We start from the raw sequence: 18,041 nt of genomic DNA on the forward strand, positions 1-18,041 counted from the left end.
GCTCCCTGAACTTTGCTTTTCACACACTGTCACTTACATTTCCACAAATTATCTGCACTCTGGTAATTTCCTGTCTTACTCTTGCCCACTGTACGTTAGGACTGCATGCTCAGTTAGGACAAGTCTGTGTGGCTACCCCCAGTGGTTAGCAGAGTGTCTGGTACACAAAAGGCACTCAGTTTTTGCAGAGGAACCAAGGAAGGAGAGGGCAGACTTACTATCGCATTGTTAAACATCTTCAGAAGGATATCAGAAGCTGTAGGGGCTGGCGATGGTGGGCGGGGAGCAATATAGTTCAGTGACAATACTTTCCTAACATGCATGATGTTTTGAGTTTGATTCCAAGCTCCACAAAAGAAAGAAAAAGAAGGCAGAATAGTGCAGTGGTAGCATGCTATAGCTGGTAGCTCAGGGGAGAAATGGAAACTATCCTTATAAGTCCCCTTCTCTTTTCTTTCTTATAAAATGAACGTATGCAATGAAAGCCCAAGACTAGTTGCTTTACTGAGAATGCACTCAATTACAGAACTTTTAATTTACTTGGATCAAGGTATTTGTGACATTTCTTGGTTCTGTCTTGCCTTATAAAGAAGGGAGGAACAGAAAAAAAATCCCCAAACATGAAAATGAGATAATTGTCATTAAAAAAAAAAATTAAGCAGGTGTTTTTTACTTTACTATATTTCTAAAAGATACGAAGTTAGAGTTCTTTTTAAATTGTATACGTTTATTGTACAATAATGACTTTCTATACCTTGCTTCAGGCCCCACTATCTCAGATTGTATTAGTTTTCTTGGATTGCCATAACAAAGGTTACCAGACTGAGTGTTTTGAACAACAGAAGTCTATTTTCTCACTGTTTTGGAGACTAGAAGTTTGAGGTCAAGGTGTTTGTCACATGGATTTCTTCTGTGGCCTCTCTTACTGGGGTGGAGGCAGCCAGACTTCTCCCACTGTCCTCATGTGGTCCTTCTGGGTGTCTGTGTCTTAACCTTCTTTTTTCCCCCATTTTTTTTTTTTTTTTTGGTACATCGTAGTTGTGCATAAGGTGGGATTTGTTACATATTCGTACATGTGCATTTTATTGTTTAAGAAAATACGAAACTTTTTTCCAAAGTGATTGTACCATTTTACAGTCCAGTTAGCATTGTATAAGAATTCCATTTCCTTTACACCATAGAAGCTTAGACAATCTTTTAAATTTTACCCATGGTATAAGTATGGAGTGATATCTCACTGTGGGTTTCATTACCATTTTCTTAAAAAAATAATGATGTTGAGCATCTTTTCATGTGTTTATTTGCCATCTATGTATTTTTTTAAATTTCTTTTTTTAAAAATATTTTTAGTTGTGGATGGACACAGAAACTTTATTTTGCTATTTTATTTATTTTTCACATGGTGCTGAGGATCGAATTCAGTGCCTCATCTGTGCGAGGCAAGTGCTCTACCACTGAGCCACAACTCCAGCCCCCATCTATATATATATATATATATATATATATATTTTTTTTTTTTTTTTAAAGAGAGAGTGAGAGAGGAGAGAGAGAGAGAGAGAGAGAGAGAATTTTTTGATATTTATTTTTTAGTTATCGGCGGCCACAACATCTTTGTTTGTACGTGGTGCTGAGAATCGAACCCGGGTCACACACATGCCAGGCGAGTGCACTACCTCTTGAGCCACATCCCCAGCCCATCCATATATTTTTGATGAATTATCTATTCAACTCTTTTGCCCATTTGTTTTCTAGTTATTAAGCTTTCAAAATTCTTTATATATTCTCTATAAGTTCTTATCAGATATGTGCTTTGCAAATGTACACCTTTTCTTCAGTCTGTGCCTTGTCTTTTCATTATCTTAGCAGTGTGTTTCAAAGAACAGAATTTTAAAAATATTTTGGTGAAGTTCAGTTTATCAGTATATATTGTGAAATACATATTAGACCTTCTACCCTATTTCTTCACATAGCTCCTTGGAGTCTTCTGAGTGATGAGTGTGTTTCCTATGCTAATTAATTCCCAGTGGCTCTTAGATAGCTTAAGGTTGGGGGATGCTCACAAAAATGACCAAGGCATGATTAGAGGGTTGGGACTTTCAATCCCACCTCCTCACCTCCAGGAAGGAGAGAGGTGCTGAAGGTTTTTTTAATCAACAGTGGCCAATAATTTTGTCAGTCATGCCTACGTAATGAAGCATCCATAAAAACTCAAAACCGCTGAGTTCTGGGAGCATCTGGATAGCTGAACAGGTGGGGTTTCCTGGAGCATGGTACATCCCAAGAGGGCATGGAAATCCCACGTCCCCTCCCTAATATGCCTTACCCCTGTGCATCTCTTCCATCTGGAAGTTCATTTGTGTCTTTTGTAATATCCTTTACACAAATAAGCAAGGGTTTCCCTGAGTTCTGTGAAGCACTCCAGCAAATTAACTGAATGTGAGGAGGGGTTGTGAGAACCTGGTTGATCAGAAGCTCAGGCATAACCTCTGTTTGCTTTCAACTGACATGTGATATTGGGGGCAGTCTGTGGGACTGAGCCCTCAACCTGTGGGCTCTGATGCTATCACCATGTCAGAATCAAATTGAGTTAGAGAACCCCAGCTAGTATCTACTTGAGAATCCACTGAAGAATTAATTGCTTGATTGGTCTGTGGGAAATCCCCTGCCCCCTCACATTTAGTCACAAAAACTGTCTGCGGGGAAAACAAATAGTTTTTTTTTTTCTTCTCCTGATTATATTTTGCATTACAGTTTGTTATTTTGTTATCTAAAAAATATTTGCCTAGTCCAAGGTCATAAAGATTGCTTCCATGTTTTAATCTAAAAATTTTGTAGTTTTAGGTTTTGCATTTGGGTTTGTGATCAGTTTTGATTTAACTTGTGATCTGGTATGAGGTGTCAATTGAAATTACTACTTTTTTCTTATAGCTGCCCAATTGTTCCAGTACCATTTAACTACCTCTTCTACACTGACTTCCCTTGGTACCTTTAGTGAAAATCAGTTGGTCATATTCATGTGGGTCTATTTCTAATTTCTCTTTTGTTTTGTTTACTTATGTGCCTATTATTTTATTTCTTCCTCACAGTAATTTTATAAGTCTTGAGATCAGGTAGTATTGTCCTCCAATTTTGTTTTCTTTTTCAAAATTATTTTAGCTGTTCTAGGTCCTGTGGTCTTTTCCTATAGATTTTACATAAATATCTTTTTCATAAGTTACTTTGTATATGTATCAGGGAGAATTACTGGGTCATGGGAATATGCAATTTAAATTTTATTAGATAATTTTAAATGGTGCATTAATTAAACTCTCCAGCAGTGTATGATTTGAAGTGCCTATTTCTTTGTGCCCTCACAAGGCAAAGGTGAGGTGAACCACAAGTTCCTCACAATCATGATGACCTTTTACTCCTGGCTCCAACCTTGAAGAATAGAGATGAGTTTTCACTTAGGAGGAAAAATTTCAGATTCTTTACATTAGAGCATCTAGAAGGCAAATCATTCCTTTAATAGTAATGACCTCTCTGAGCAAATCTTTGATGATAATAATAGTCATTATTTCCATTATAGTATTGAAGTGGAAAAAAACATGAAAGGGAGGAGAGAAAACTTCTAGCATAAAGAAAAGAGTATTAATATGATGTGATAAAAGCTCAGGAAAACCTGATTTTCAAGGTGGAAGAATCACTCATCAGTATAAAATGTCAAAGAGCTGTGAATTAGTGTAGTGAAAGAAAAGCATTCAATGAAATTGGCAATATGGATGCCGTGGTTCATTACTCTTTATTGGTGTGGTGGTGACAGATGTACACTTTGAGTAAGCCAACTAATGAGTAGGTGTTAAGGAAGTAGAAACAATTCACTTAGAAGATTCTTTTAAATGAGGTTTGGTTATGATAGGAAGGAAGAGATAATATATAAATAGTTATATGTAGGGTCACTATATTTCAAATACGGATAGGAGACAATAACATATATTTATAAGTTGATATGGATAATTCAGTTGAAAGAGAGTTTAAAAATGCATGCAAGAGAAAGAATATTTCATAGACCAAGATCCTTGAGGCAGTGAGTCAACATGAGACCCAGCATACAACTGGAAGAAATATCTTGGGTGGAAAGAGTGCCCCTTTTCCCGTGGGTGGAGGAAGAATGGGTGAAGGTTCTAATATGTTTGTAAGTGATAGGGAAGAAATGTAGACTGTTTTTGCTTGGTAAACTTCATTTTCTCAGTGAAATGAGACAAGGTCATGTGCTAAGAATGATAGGTTTGGGGGTTAATAGCAGAAATTTGGAATAATCACGCAGGAAAAAGAAACATCTACATGGAGATTGCAATGCTGAGCAGCACTGAGCTGAGGTCAGGCGGGAGGTCACACATTTTTTAGTGATTTCAGTCTGCATTATTGCATGATTTTTGGCAGCAGCTCGTATCAGACTAGTTGTAGTAACAGACAAGTCAGATGATAGAAATGATGAAGAGTTGGGATTTTTACTGGGAGTTTTCAGAGAAAGATGCATAAGAAACTGAAGGAGTCAAAAATAGAAAAGAAACCCAATTAGTAGGCATCCTGAAGGGAAGGACATGTTGGATAGGAAAAGCTTTGGGAGTGGCAGTGTAGGACATGTGCTAAAAGACCACACTGAACATTTTTGTACCCATGTCCCGTTTCTCCACAATAGACGTCTAAAGGTGCCAATCATGGGCCAAAGTGTCTGGTAAGTTAAAAATTATAATAGATGCTACTAGACAACTTTCAAAAAGGTTGAATCAATTTTATTCCCACTAGCAATGTACAAGGATACTGCTTCTCCCTTCTTAGCTCCACATCATCTCTATGTTTTATATTTTGGCTTATTATTATTATTATTCCTGTGGTAGAAGAGGAATGATATATCTTTTTATAATTTGTATTTCTTTAAGTACCATTGGCTTTAAGCATATTCTCAGGTTAATCATTTATTGATACTTTCTCTGAGTTGTATATTTATATCCTTTGGCCATATGTTTGGTCAGGTTTTTCTTTCTTTTTCTCAGCCACCTATAGATGCTCTTTGTATATTAGTGATAATAACCTGTTTTCAGTCACACATATTGTAAACATTTTCTTTCCATTAATTGTTTTTTAAACATTATAGAGGAATTTTTCTTCCCATTTATGCATTTAAAGTTTCAAAAAACTATACTTAAAAGTTAACAAAAATTGCATATATTTTGTGAACAACATTTTTTTTTTCAAAATCAACCTATATGTAATGAATTTAAGAAATCAGGACAATATTACAATTATTCAATAGCCTATTGTTTTCAATTATGTATGACACTAACAAAAGTTTGTTAGAAGAGAGAACAGCTACTAATAATCTGCAAAGCTACCCTTCCCAAACATCTCTGAATGTTTATAAATTCTAAAACACATTTGTCTTCAATAGCATATTGTTTTGAAATAAATATAAATGCATTGTGGAATGACTGATTGAGCTAATTCACATGTATTACTTCACATATTTATCATTATTTTGTGGTGAGAATGAGTTGCTTAGGACTTTGCTAAGTTGCTGAGGCTGGCTTTGAACTCCGTGATCTTCCTGCCTCAGCCTCCCAAGCCTCTGGGATTACAAGTGTGTACCACAGCACTTGGCCCATTTTAAATTAAAAAAAAAATTTTTTTCAGTTGTTGATGGAACTTAATTTATTTATTAATTTATATGTGGTGCTGAGAATCAAACACAGTGCCTCACACATGCTAGGCAAGTACTCTGCCACTGAGTCACAAACTTAGCCCCCCCATTTAAAAATTTTTTTTTTAAAGAGAGAGAGAGAGAGAGAGAGAGAGAGAGAGAGAGAGAATTTTTTTTAATATTTATTTTTTTGTTTTTGGTGGACACAACAACTTTATTTTACTTTTATGTGGTGCTGAGGATTGAATCCAGCGCCCTGCACATGCCAGGCAAACGCATTACTGCTTGAGCCACATCCCTAGCCCCCCATTTTAAATTTCAATCAAGTCAAATCTCTTATTTTTCCTCCCATTGTAGATTCTGGTTTTCCATCTGGAATCCTGTACTTTGGATTCTACATATAGTTTTCCAAAAATTTTCTAATAAGTTTATATTTTTTATCATTATTTTGTTTTACAGTTTAATGCTTAAATAATTTTTTCCCGATATGAATAAGGAGTAGAAAACACGACAGAATTTTGGGACAGAGTCCTGAATCATTGTGAAGGAGGAAACAGGTTTGAGGGGGACAGTGACAAGAAGGAGTAGAGGATTGGTGAGTATGCTTCAAAAGAAGTCACTTTTGGGGGGTACTTTTCTGGGATAAAAAGACAGTCATGTCTTGCATAATGGCATTTTGTTCATTGAGGGACCAAATATACTATGGTTGTTCCATAATATTATAATGGCACATTCTTATTGCCTAGTGACACCATAGCCATCCTAACGATAAGCTGTAGTAGAATGTGTTACTCATTTACTTATTTTTATTGATTTTATTTTTTTAAATACACGACACTGGAATGTATTATAATTCTTGTTATACATATACAGCACAATTTTTCATATCTTTGTATAAAGAATGTTCATGCAAATTCACATCTTTATACATGTACTTGCTTTTTTTGTATTATAATTCTTATTACACATATATACCACAATTTTTCATATCTCTGTATATAAAGTAGGTTTACACCAAATCAAGTCTTCATATATGTACTTTGGATAATGATGTCCATCATATTCCACCATCCTTGCTAATTCCCTGCCTCCTCCTTTTCCCTCTTCCCCATCTAGAATTCATCTATTTGTCCCATGCTCCCCCACCCTACCCCACTATGAGTCAGCCTCCTTATATCAGAGAAAACATTTGGCATTTTTTTTTTTTTTGTGATGGCTAACTTAGCATTATCTTCTCCAACACCATCCATTTACCTGCAAATGCCATGATTTTATTCTCTTTTAATGCTGAGTAATATTCCATTGTGTATATATGCCACACTTTTTTTTTTTATCCATTAATCCACTGAAGGGCATCTAGGTTGGCTCCATAGTTTAGCTATTGTGAATTGTGCTGCTATAAACATTGATGTGGCTGTGACCCTCAGTATGCTGTTTTTAAGTCCTTTGGCTATAGTCCAAGGAGAGGGATAGCTGAGTCAAATAGATTTTCTTGGTTGGTAAGCTTTTTTTTTTTTTTTTTTTAAATATTTAATTTTCAGTTTTTCGGTGGACACACATCTTTGTCTGTATGTGGTGCTGAGGATCGAACCCGGGCCGCACGCATGCCAGGCGAGCATGCTACTGCTTGAGCCACATCCCCAGCCTGGTTGGTAAGCTTTTGATGGCTTCTTCTATTTCCTCACTTGATATTGGTCTGTTTAAGTTGTGTATATCTTCCTGTCTCAATCTGAACAAATTGTATGACTTAAGAAATTTGTCGATGCCTTCAATATCTTGTATTTTATTGGAGTATAAGATTTCAAAATAATTTCTAATTATCCTCTGTATTTCTGTAGTGTCTGTTGTGATATTACCTTTTTCATCACGTATGCTGGTAATTTGAGTTCTCTCTCTCCTTCTCTTCTTTAGCATGGCTAAGGGTCTGTCAATTTTATTTATTTTTTTTCAAAGAACCAACTTTTTGTTTTGTCAATTTTTTTCAGAATGTGTTATTCATTTTTGTCTTGATGCTGCTGTAAACAGAGTTATTGTACTGCTAGTCATATGAAAGTATAGCAACACTATTATGTATAGTACATAATGCTTGCTAATTATAATCAATTATTATGTTACTGGTTTATGTGTTTACTATACTATACTTTTTATCATTTTTCTTTTCTTTTTTGGAGTGTTGGGAATGGAACTCAGGACCTCATGTGTGCTAGGCAAGCACTGTGCAACCGAGCCACATCTCTAGCCCCTTTATCATTATTTTAAAGTGTTCTTTTCTACTTATTAAAACATTTTACCACGAAACAGTGTACCATGTTACATTGGCACTAGCCTCAGACGTTTCATGTAACAAAGGGACATATCAGTGAAAAAAAGAGTCTCTATCCCCTGACCCTCAAACTACCCAATTTCATTCCTGGTAAAAAAACATTGACTTTTTGTGTGCTTTTCCAGATACAATATGTTTATATATAAACATGTACAGATATAAGTGCATATACTCACATTTAATTCAATTTATAATATAGTGGACACACTGTTCTGAACTTACCTTCTCCTCCAATTAACAATATATCTTGATTCTTTCTGTTTCCATATTCATTAAAACTGCCTCATTTTTTGTTTTGTGTTTGTTTTTGAGACAGGGTATTACTATGTTGCTGAGGCTGATATTAAGCTCCAGGGCTCTAGTGATCTTCCTACCACAGACTCCTGTGTAGCCAGGACCAATGGCATGTGCCACCAGGCCTGGCTGTCTCGTTTTTTTAATGTACTTGATAGAATTCTGTTTTGTGGATTTGGCAATTTATTTAGATAGTCTCCTATTCATGGAAATTTAGTTCATTTTCTCCTTTTTGTCTTCTTAAAAAGTTCTGCAATGACTCTTTTTTTGAATATGTAATTTTGTGCCTTTTTTTTTTTTTGGTTCTGGGGATTGAACTAAGGGTCGGTTGACTACTGAACCACATCACCATCCCTATTTTGTATTTTATTTAGAAACACGGTCTCACAGAATTGCTTAGTACCTCACTTTTGCTGAGGCTGGCTTTGAACTCAGGTTCCTCCTGCCTCAGCCTCTCAAGCTGCTGGGATTACAGGCCTGTGCCACTGTGCCTGGCTAATTTTGTGCATTTTGAAAGTTTGGAGATATTACCAAATGGCTATATATAAATCAATGGATTATACTCCCACCAGCAACATATGAAAGTTTCATTTTCTCTCCACCTTCACCAACACACTTTTTCATTATGTTTGATCTTTGCTAATCAGAGAAGTAAAACATCGTTTCTCATGTGGTTTTAATTTGCATTTCTCATATTAAGAATGATAGTAAGTATCTTTTACCTGCTGAAGAGCAATGTGTATTTCCTTTTCTGTGGTATGTCAGTGACTGGCCTTTATCCTTTTTTTAAAAAAAAATGGATGATTGATTTTTTATTAATAATTATATGAGAAAAAATTTTCATATGCTAAATAAATTAGTCATTTGAGTGTAATATAAGCTGAAAATTTAGTTTATCTTTTTTTTTTCTTAACTTGTATATGGTAGAATTTTTTTTTCTTTTGAGAAATTTTTGATTTTACCTATCAAATTGTCATCTTTTCTTTTATAAGTCTGGATTTTATATAATTCAGAATCATTCTGTCTTCATTACAAGATTGCACAAAAACAAATCTCCCATATTTTTCTTTAGTACATGGATGATTTTTAATTATTTTTTGCTTAAATATTTCTTTTGGAATTTATTTTATTATAAAAAATGTGATACAGGATCCAATTAGACCTTTCTATCAATGACTATTGTCACTATATCATTTATTGAATAACACAGTTTTTCTGAACTAATTTGAAATGCTGCCTACATCATGTATTAAGTTCCTTAATGTATGTGAGCTGATTTATTGCTTTCTAATATGTTTCATTAACATGCTTATTCATGTATCAAACTATCCTATTTAAATTATTATTACTTCATAATATATTTTAACACCAATAGAACTATCCAATACTTTTCTTTATTAGAATTTTCTTAAAAATTCTTTTTGCTTATCAATTTTTCTATGTGTATTTTATTTATTTATTTATTTATTTATTTATACATACCAGGGATTGAACCCACTGAACCACATCCATGTCCCTTTTTATTTTTTTATTTTGAGACACAGGGTTTCATTAAGTTGCTTGGGGCCTTGTTAAGTTCTGAGTCTGGCTTTGAACTTGCAGTCCTCCTGATTCAGGTCCCAGAGTCACTGGAATTACAGGCATGCAGCACTGTGCCTGGCTCTATGCATATTTTAGAATCAAGTTGGTAGAACTAACCTTTCTTTGTTGATTTTTTTTAATAGCCCAGGACTTGCTATTTCTTTTTTTTAAAAATTACATTTTGTGTTCTTCTGTAGTGTTTTAAAGAATTTTTAAAATATAGATTTTGCAATTCTTAAAGGATTTTTTTGAGACATCTTTTTAAAAACTTGTTGTTACTCCTGTTGTCAATAGGGTAACTAAAAAGTCACATTTGCAATTGTTTTGTTTATATATGTAAAGGCCATTGATTTCTATTATTAATCAGCCATTGTTCTGATGTTTTTCTTTGAGTGGTTTATTTCTTCATAGCCCATTTTATTTTATTTATTTTTAAAAATTTTAATTTTGTTTTAGTTGTTGAAGGACTATTTATTTATTTATATGTGGTGCTGAGAATTGAACCCAGTTCCTCTCACATACTAGGCAAGTGCTCTTCCACTGAGCTATAACTCCTGCCCCCATTTTATTTACTAGAATGTAAATCTTATGAAGAACTATCTTATCTGTTTTATCACTGCTTTATTTCCCAGACACAGATATAATGTTTACCTCAAAGAAATTTCTCAAATATTTGAGTGAATATGTAAATGGGAATAATAATACCCATCTTACAGAGTTGTCAGGGATTGTTTTATATATTTTCTTCTCAAGCAGTTGGTACTTACTAGGTACTCAATATTTGACTATAGTACTTAGTTATTTATTTAGAAAACCTTCAAACCCACAGATAAGTTGAAAGATGAGTGCAATGAGCTTTGGTACCACCTTTTCTAAATTCACCTATTGGTAATGTATTGTCACAACTGCTTCTTCTCCTTTTCTTTCCTCTCTCCCTGCCTCCATTCTTCTCTCTTACCAAAGTATCTGAAAGGAGGTTGCACATATCACCTTCCTGCTCTCTAAATGCATTTGTATAAAATTTCCATAGCAGAGATATTCTCTAAACACTGTTACTACACCTAAGAAAACCATATGAAATCAATACTATTATCTTATAGTTCATTCATAAATTTTCCCAATTGTTCCAAATAGGTCCTTTAAGTACACTGAATTCTGAATAAAATCTAGATTTCAGCATTTATCCAGAGAAACAGAACCAATAGGATCTATCTATCTGTCTGTCTGTCTATCTATCTATCTATCTATCTATCTATCTATCATCTACCTATTAATTTAGTATAAGGAATTGACTTGTGCAACTATGGAGGCTGAGCTATCCCATGACCTTCATCTGCAAGTTGAAAACCTATCAAAGCTAGTTCCAGTCTGAGTCTGAAGACCTGAGAACCAAGGGTCAATGGTCTGAGGGCATGAGAAGATTGATGTCTCAGATCAATCAGTTGTGGGGTTGGGGAAAGAGAGAGAGAGAGAGAGAGAGAGAGAGAGAGAGAGAGAGAGAGAGAGATATCTTTTCTGTGCCTTTTTTCTTCTGTTCAGGCCCTCATTGGACTGGATAATGCACACCCACATTGAGGAGGCCAATCTGCTTTACTCAGTACAAGCTGAGAAGTAGAGAGAGAGAAAGACCAAAGTGTAGCAAGAGTGGGCACTGTGGGTATTTGGGACTCTTCTTCATGAAACTTACTTATGTCTTTGAGGTCTGCTTGGACTTTATCAAATACATATTATTTTCCTTGGACATTGGAGTCTTGCTGTACACATCCAACTTAATGGTTTAGTTAATGGGATAACACCCAGTATATGATGGGCTGCTCAGGTAGCATGGTAACTTGATGGCTCATGGTTAAGTGTTTAGTCTCTGCTAAAACTGTTTATGGCCAACAGCTGTTTCTCGATGAGAGAGCAGTTATTCATGGAGAATGGCAGAGATTTGCTCCAACATTCTAGGGGCTGGCTCTGCAAATTACTTAGCTAAAGGCTCCAAACAGCATCCCTATTGAACACTGACATGTCAAACACCATTGGATCTACTGGATTGTATAGCCCCAGTGGCAGAGCATCTTGAGCCTGATACAGAGCCTTCTTTTTAAACTAGCAGGTTTTTGGGTCCTTCAGCAAATGGGCTTATATAACAAATTATAGATTATGTTGTCTCTCAAATCCAAAGGGATCCCCTGATCTTGTGTCTTCTATTTGGTTGTGAAAGGGGCCACAACCAAATCCTGGAACTTATCCCTCATCTATATAGACTGAATATTTATTTCCTTTCAAATTTCACACATTAAATCCCATCTCCCAAAGTGATGGTATTGTAGGTGAGAACTTTGGGCAGTGATTAAGTAATTACCTCACAAATGGGACTAGGTCCTTAGAAAAGGGACACTGGAGAGCTCCCTTGTTCTTTCTACCATGTGGAACATAGCAAAAGATGACTGTCTAATAAACTAGGGAGGGGGCTCTTACCAGACACTGAATCTATCAGCACTTAGATCTTGTTTTTGACACCCAATTTCTAGTAATTTTTTACAGTAGCTCGAATGGACTAAAACACTTTAGGAGAAATATCTCAACATAACCCCATACCACTGGACTCCTAGAAATTTTGCTTGGATAGTTCTTCAAATTTTTGTTGGATTAATTTTTCACTCTTTGACATGTAACTATCTTGCCATTATGTTTACAGTAGTTGGTACTTTTTGCTCCCCAAGTCTAATAAGCATAATGTCATCAATGTAATGAACCAGTGTAATATCTTGTAAAAGGGAAAAGGGAAAGAGTGTCGGGAGCCATTCTCACACGTGACTGGGTGACTCCCGGTTAGGGTCTGAGGTGCTCTGGCTGTGTCGGAGCTTTCCCGGCCCTCTCCTGTTGAGAGAACCTGTCCGTGTGGGGGTGTAACTGACCACTGACCCCGGAGGCCCAATCACTGACCCTGACCTTGGACTGCGGCCCCCCTTTTAACCTTCATTGGATGGAATTATCCCCTGAGTTTCTTGCTCCCCAATAAAAGGCTACTCCCTGGCGTGCTCTCTCTCTCTCTCCTGCTAGCCCTGAGTAATCCTTGCTGCCCTGCCAGGCGGTTAGAGGAGGGAACCAGAGAGGGGAGCCGTCTCGGACCTGGTCATAGAAAAAGGTAACTGAGTCTGTGTGTTTATTTCGATCTCACTAGCTAACTTTTATGCCAAGAACCTCATTAATGAAACCATTGCGCTGGCCGCATGGTAGAAAAGAGGGACAAGATTCCTATGAACATGTAGGGCATGGTGGCTCATGCATACCTGCAATCCTAGCTACTTGGGAGGCTGAGGCAGGAGGATTGCAAGTTTGAGGCCAGCTTGGGCAGCTTTGTAATATCCTGTCTCAAAATAAAAAGCCTGGGGATATAGCTTTGGGTTAGAGTGTCCCTAGATTCCATCTCCAGTACCACCACCATAAACACACACACATCCACACACCCACACACCCACACCCACCCACCCACACACACACACACACACACGAAAAAAAAATGAAATCACAGTGAGCAAATTATAACACAGATCTAGACAGTAGAAATGTCCCTGAGTTAGACCAGTATATTCATGGTCTTGCCAAATGAAAGCAAACTGCTTTTGGTGGTTTTTACTAACAAGTATGGAAAGTGAGTATATGTTAATTTGCTCAAGTAATAAAACCATGTCTGATGCAGCAGTTACCCAATTAAGCATGTGATAATCCACTGTCATTCTCTAAGATCTATCTTTCTTCTAAACAGGGTCAACAGACAAGTTGATGGGAATGTGGTGGGAATGACCACCCCTGAATCCTTCAAGTCATTGGTGGTCATATTAATCTCCACAATCCCTTCAGGAATATGGTATTGCTTTTGGTTTACTATTTTCTTGGGTAAATGCAGTTCTAGCTGCTTCATTTGGTCTTTACCAGCATAACAGCTTTCACTCTACAAGTTAGGGAGCCAATTCCAGCCATGTGTGTCTATTTTAATTGTGGCCTAGGTAACAGGAAATAACCATAAGATGGGTTCAGGACTCATTGGGTGTACTGGGAGTTAGAGCTAGACTGAAATTTCTCACCTGACTTCCATTTGCCCATATTCTGAATGATGGACTGTAGATGTTTTTGGTCTTCTGGAATTAGTGTGCTCTCAGACTAATGTTTAATAGTCCCCCAAGCTCTAATTATTTCCTTTTCTTCTACAAATAGTTACTTTGATCAAAGGTCTTAGGTGCTTTTTTAGACAGCTGGGAGAAGGATTAACTGTATAAGTATTTGGTACCATTTCAAGGTCTTAACTCAAGAGGACCCAACTTCCTATTCATTCAATGGGTTCTGGGTCTAGATCAAGTCTGGGGATTGTTTGAAGTGCCATGATCCTGCTTTTATCATATAGCCTAGACTTTTGTTCACTTGACCTAGAACATGTCTATCTTGATCAAGTAAGAAGTTAGTGGTATTCCTATTTATTTTACATCTTGGAGAACTGTGATGAAATTCCCAATGCCATAGGTCTGGAGGTCAGACTATTCTGATGGCTATTTGACTCTGCTTTTGTTTTTTCCCCCAGCACTTGGATACTATAACATTGAGCTACACGCTCACCCTTTTAAATTTCATACAGGGTCTTACTAAATTTCCCAGACTGGCCTTGAAATTGTGATCCTCCTGCTTCAAACTCCTGAGTGTCTGGGATTACAGGTAGGTACCACTGCACTGGCTTGATTCTGCTGTTCCTCATATTAACCAGACTGCTATGTGTTGAATGTTTGTGACCTCTCAAAATTTACATGTTAAAACCCCAATTCCCAGTGGTGCTATTTGGAGGTGGGGCCTTTGGGAAGTACTTAGATCATGAGGATGGATCCCCCATGAATGGGATTAATGTCCTTTTTGTTTTGGATAGTGGGGATTGAACCCAGGGGCACTCAACCACTGAGCCACATCCCCAGCCCTTTTTTTATATTTTATTTAGAGTCAGGGTCTCACTGAGTTGCTTAGTACCTCGCTTTTGCTGAGGCTGTCTTTGAACTCTCAATCCTCCTGCCTCAGCCTCCTGAGTCACTGGGATTACAGGTGAGCACCCCCATGCCTGACCTGGATTAGAGTCCTTCTAAGAAGAGACACAAGGCCTGGCTTCAAAAGGCCATTGCTTCAATTTCAAGTCTGGATAGTCTCTACCCATAGTCATGGTTATGGGGCTCCCTGGAGCCCTGGGGTGCTGACCTCTACTCAGCATGGGTATGGGATAGGACCATTGTTCTAATGGAAGTGAAAGGTGATATTTCTGTCCCTGTGGGTCTGCTCTGGAAAGTGGGATTGCTGTCCTAGTGGGATCGGAAAGTGGAGCAAGTCAAGAGGATTATTCTTAAATATCAAGAATAGTACGCTAGTTACCTTATTTTGTGATTTTGTCATTTTAGTTTTCCATAATTATTTTACTCTTCTCCTTTTTGCTAAACTTATTTAAAGATTTTTAATTAAGTAGCAATACTAATATTTTTTAACCTTTGCTGCCACCATGTGGTTGCCTTTCATTATTGCACATTAAGAAAAGTGTCAGAGCTGCTATCAGAACAGGGACAAGGGTGGGGGGTACACATTAAAAATTTTTTAAAAAATAATAATGCAAAGTATCTGAGGAATGAATCTAGTATATGTTATATGTATCTCTTTTTTCATATGTTATCTCAAATCCCACTAGTCAACATCTTACTTTTTAAAAAAAATATTTATTTTCTAGTTGTAGATGGACACAATACCTTTATTTTATGTATTTATTTTTATATGTTGTTGAGGATTGAACCAAGGGCCTCACACATGCCAGGCAAGCGCTCTACTGCTAAGCCACAACCCCAGCTCACATCTTACCTTTTTTAGTAGTCTCCATTCTTTATTAAACCAAAATGTGTAATTACTTGCAGAAACTGACTTGTTGCCTACTGTCAATTATGTTTTTTTTTAAATGTATTTCAGAAAAAATTACATAGGAAGATGAACCTGTTATCTATAGAAGCTCCAAATCATAAAAATCTGTTAGCAGACTTTCATTTTGGTCTAGAACTTGTTATATTGGAGTAAAGCACTTTGACTTTCCCTAAATGAAAAATAGAAGAAAAAAAAAAAAAAAACAGTTTTAAAAAGTAGGATATGCTTCTAACCCATTTTCCAGTCAGAATTTTCATGAGAAAGAAAACTATTGTCCTTGCCACCTGTTTCCCCCACTATAGCTTACTTTTTCTACTTGTTACTATCCCCAAACAAATCTCAATATGCCACTGTCAAGTTTTTAAAAAATTCCATTGACTTCCAATTACTTATAGGATAAAATGCAGAATTTTAAAAAAGATCTTTAATAAATCATTCTCAACTAATCTAAGCTCACTTTTGATACTAATATAGATAAATACCATCATCATGTGTTAATCAACTTTCTGTTACTGCAACAAATTCCTGAGATAACCAGTTTATAAAGAGGAAGCATTGATTTTGGCTCACAGTTTTATAGGTTTTAGTCCATGTTCAATTGGCCCTTATTGATTGACCTCTGACTTTTGTTGTTATGACATTTTTTGTCTAATTGCAATGAAAAGATACAATTCAGGCCTAGGACAGAAAGTGGAAACAGATCACATTTGCTTTGGGACTGTGGTGAGGGAACATATCCTGGCAGCAGTGTGTGGTAAAACAGAATGCTCACCTCGTGGCTGTGAAGTGAAAAAGAGTGGGAGAAGAAGGGCCCACTATCTCTTTTAAGGAGACACCTCCAATGGGTGGAATACCACCCACTAGGCCCCACCATCTCCCATGTTGGGGACTAAGCCTTGAATACATAGACCTTTTGGGGGGCATTTCAGATCCAGACTATAGCAATATATTTTAACATTTAACCTTGTGTAATTAATTAAATACACATAGAGAAATTAATGAGCAAAAAGAATTTTAAGAAAATTCTAATAAAGAAAAGTATTGGATAGTTCTATTGGTGTTAAAATATACTGTAAAGTAATAATAACTTAAATAGGATAATTTAATGCATGAATAAGCATGCTAATCAATGGAACATATTAGAAAGCAATGAATCAGCCCACATACATCAAGGAACTTAATACATGATGTAGGCAGCATTTCAAAATAGTTCAGAAACACTGTGTTATTCAATAAATGATATAGTGACAAGTAAATAGTCATTGATAGAAAGATCAAGTTGGATCCTATATCACATTTTTATGCTACTGACAATTTGTATGACTTTGGGTTAATCATCTAACCACTAGATATCAATTCCATGTGCGACAAAGTCTAGTCTAGTGGGAAAGGGATAAGGAAGTATAGAAGCAAGGTTTCTGAAGGTACAAGAAACTGTAGGGAAAAAAAAAGAAAGAGATAAAGTTTCACTTAACTCTTATTAAAAAAAAAGCACAAAAACCCAGTAACACTAAATGCCTACCATCTGCTAGGCACCGTTCTTAGCATTTTGTTGGTGTTATATAATCAAATTTTTAATTAAAAAAAAAAGAGTCTTAGAGAAAGTTTGCAATTTCTCCAAGCTCCAAGTGATTCAGGAGGCAAGAAATGAACCTGGGCATTTTGGCTCCAGAGTCTGCACCCTTCTCTACTTCCCTGTACGACTTCACTATGGGGACAGGGAAAGTTGTCTCTTCTTTTGAGATTTCAGATTTCAGAGGAGCCTAAATGCAAAAAGAGAGATTTGTTTGCAGAAAGAAAAATGGATGTGGGATCAGAGAAAAGAGAAAATAGGGCAGAGGAAGGAAGCAGAAAAGACACCTCAGAGACCCTGGGTGAGTTTATGACAGGGATCTACTGCAATCATGTAGAGCCATTGAGGCATGTGGGAATGGTAGACTATGACCAGTACTACTCAAGATTTGAATATGCCTTTTCCCCAAATCAGACTACAGTGAGGGAAGACGTGTTAATTAGCTTTCTGATATTGTGGAAAAATACTTGGGATAATCAACTTCAAAGGATTAACTGGTTCACAGTTTTGTAGTTTTGGTCCACAGTTGGTTGGCCCATTGCTTTAGGGACTTTGGCAAAGCAACACATCCTGGTGGGAGTAAGGGAAAAGAAGAAATGCAAGTAAATGATCAAATGCTGTTAGCATTGTATTTGATGGGGGAAATCCTATTGATTGACCTCTGA

The sequence above is a fragment of the Callospermophilus lateralis genome, chromosome 4 (genome assembly GCF_048772815.1).
Source record: "Callospermophilus lateralis isolate mCalLat2 chromosome 4, mCalLat2.hap1, whole genome shotgun sequence".
In the NCBI taxonomy this organism is placed as follows: domain Eukaryota; kingdom Metazoa; phylum Chordata; class Mammalia; order Rodentia; family Sciuridae; genus Callospermophilus; species Callospermophilus lateralis.